The 3,084-nt window shown below is 38.2% G+C and overlaps 1 long non-coding RNA gene across 1 annotated transcript in view; it reads left to right on the forward strand.

The window, feature by feature from the left end:
- Nucleotides 1-2,627, forward strand: part of LOC138037064 (uncharacterized) — a 13,972-nt gene extending 11,345 nt beyond the window's left edge. The window contains exon 3 of the long non-coding RNA XR_011130068.1: nt 1,561-2,627. This is a non-coding gene — a long non-coding RNA (uncharacterized lncRNA). The remainder of the gene's footprint in view (nt 1-1,560) is intronic.
- The last annotated feature ends 457 nt before the right edge of the window (nt 2,628-3,084 follow it).

Consider the following 3,084-nt stretch of genomic DNA (forward strand, 5'->3'; position numbering starts at 1 on the left):
TCTGTTGGATCACGAAATACTGTTGAATGAGGTCTTGTTTTCCAAACCCAGAAAACTTGGACCTCGCCGTTCTTTTATCTCCGTTTGTGATGTCAAGTTCACTTAGTTGTCTTTGTTTCCTCGTGGCTAAAATACCAACAATGATATACCGGAATCATTCCAATATTAGGGAGATTTATTAACGCGTTGGCTGAGATTTTCGTTTGCCAAAAATCAAAGAAACTTGTTTCAGTGATTCTGTCCGATTCCATGCCTGTTATCTACAGATATCGATCGACTTCTTGGTAAAGCAAAGAGATGAGTTGGAATAAGTGAATTTTCACTTAGAATAAACAGTAGCCTATGGTTTCCCGTCGTTAAACGCTCTGTTAACCCCCTCTATTGCCCAAGTGCGTACTTCAGACTTCAGACCTCCGAGATGTGTTTGAACAATGACTACAATAGTTTCAGTTCGTGACAGTATCGAGAACCCCTCGTGCACTCTCAGTAAAATTTCGAAAGTAAATTGGATTCCTAAGCCCACTAAGACTTGGATGAAAGTAAATATACGTTTTGAATTCACCCATTTTAGTATTTTCTTTTGGTAGTTGGTAAAGCTGACAAGTGGAAACTAAATGACGAGTTTTCTTTTGTTCGTTTTCGGCAAAGGTTAATTTACAGATTTAGTGTGCATGGCGAACCATCATTAAAAAAAAATTCTGGAAATTAACTCAACTTGTGATTACAGCCAATACATTTTTAGACCTTTTATTCCCATCTGACGTTAGACCTCTTATTCCCATCTGAAAAAGCAAGAAACTATCAACTACTGCCTGTTGCTATTTAAACAGAAGACTGGCAAAATCTATTAAAATCTCTCGTGTTTGAATGAGTTAAAAACAACAACGATATTGAATACAGCGCGGTGCCAATTTGGAAAAAAGGCTGCCAAAATCTACTAATCCATGAAATTCAATGCCAGGTGAAACATATTTGTCAATTCACCTTGAGCTAGATGGCATAAATGCCGTATGTTTTTTGCGAGTTCGCTGAAATTTTAATAAACGTAGGAAAGTTGAACGTGCTGCTTCAGTTCCTTCAGACAGACACCACAGTGATCATTGTCCGTTAGGCGCCTTGCCAATCGATTCTTCATCGCTGTGTGGTTGGAGTCCGTTGGGCCTTTCGATTCGACCAAAGTTTCTGGAAATTACTGGTAAAAAATCGAAAGGGACACAAATTTTTCGGGGAAACGAATAGCCCAGAGCTTCCGGTATCATCCAACCCGGAATATCGGAACAACTTTCTGCGTTGCATTTTGCCGCGAAATTCATCATAAACGTGATCGGCTGGGGGCGCCCAACGAGGTCTCGTTCAGCGTCTGACACATGTCTGATCATCACAGGAAGCGCAACCTCTCTTTTTTGGCTTTGAGCGAATTCAGGAGAGCTTGCATTAATCGGTACGAATCAGTGAGCTTAATAAAAAAAAATGAGCACTAATAATGCTCGTTTCCTCCCTCTTTTAATTTTCTAATCCTCAGTTTCGGTAGGCTAATCGTACATTCTGTTCACTTTTTAGGGAGATGCCCTCAGAAATCTTACCCGTCTTCAAGACAGAATCAGGTTACCTTCCGATACTTAAGATGGATTAAACGAATGCAATAAGATGGATCAAGGTTTTAAAAAAGCCAATACTCTTTACTTCTAGATTCTCTGAGCTTTTTAAAAGAAGCTAGAGGAGAAGAGAAAGTAATCTTGGGATTAAGTCAATTAGAGAACTTTGAACCTTGCTCAGAAGAAAGCGAAATGCCATCTGATATTGATTCTACAGAGGATTGATCAAATGAAAATAATAAGCATTTTCTAGAGTGAAAGCTTTCGATTTGGTCATGCTCCTTAAGAAAATGTTATCAAATTTAATTGGCAGCGCAAACTTAGCAAAGGAATTAAGTCTTAGACCAAATTTATTTCGTGAGACTTCCGAGCTTTTGATTCCTTGGAAAATTGTTTCGGTATAAACCGTGTTATACCTAGATTTATTAACTGTTTTTAAATATATACTCTTCTTTAACATAACTGTTCTTTGAGGATTTGATTTGCAAATGTTTGTTACAGTTGTGTTTGAAAAATGTCTCTTCTGTTTATGAATGTTCACAATATTACCCTTTAAAAGAGAACATTGACCTCACTGTGATTACATTTTCAACTTGTATTTAAAATGAAAGGGTGTCTTCTATTTCCAAATGTATCTGTTATCTTCATATTTAAAGGAGAACAGTCACCTCAGTATGATTACATTTGTTCACATTGTGTTTCGAAAAACTCTTTGTCTATTTGGAGAACATTGATACCACGTTTTCTTCCTGTTACATTAGGGCCGTTTATACGAGAGAAAATAAGCCGCGGCTAACTCTGGCCGCGGCTTACGTAAGCCGCGAACACCCCGTATAAATGGTACAAAATCTACGTTCACGGCTTTCTCAAGCCGTGGCTTATCCTGGCCGGGGAGTTAATACTCGTATAAATAGTTCCTTTCGCGGCTTAAGTAAGCCGCGGCCAGAGTTAGCCGCGGCTTATTTACTCTCGTATAAACGGCCCTATTGTTATTACATGACTAGGAGAATATGTGGAATAAAACAAGTTATTATAGTTGCATTCTGTTGTTGATTACCTATTATATTTACACTCTTTCCTTCCCTTGCTATCACTAGCTTTCTTCATGTTTCATATTGAGGCATTACTTTCACTCAATGCGCAACAAAATGTCCAGGAATAAATTGTTATTATAAACATCAGTCATCATCTTTGTTACTGTTAACTTTATTTTTATAACTCACTTCGCAGCACTTCGCTTGCTATAAGTAACTTCTAGTTCTAAAAAGAGCGGTATAAACAGCTCACGCTTTCGAAGAGGTCGTGCTGTGGATCATGCGGTGACAGATTTGACGACTGGGGTAGAAAAATTACATCATGACAAGGCCGTAGCGAGTACGAGGCAAACCGAGGCAGTTGCCTCAGTCATTTTTTGGTGATTTTTTTTAAAATAAAGCATGATTCCAGTATTGGCTTTAAAATGTACTCATCATAAATGCCTAAAATAGCC

This window comes from Montipora capricornis, chromosome 1, assembly GCF_036669925.1.
Source record: "Montipora capricornis isolate CH-2021 chromosome 1, ASM3666992v2, whole genome shotgun sequence".
Taxonomy (NCBI): domain Eukaryota; kingdom Metazoa; phylum Cnidaria; class Anthozoa; order Scleractinia; family Acroporidae; genus Montipora; species Montipora capricornis.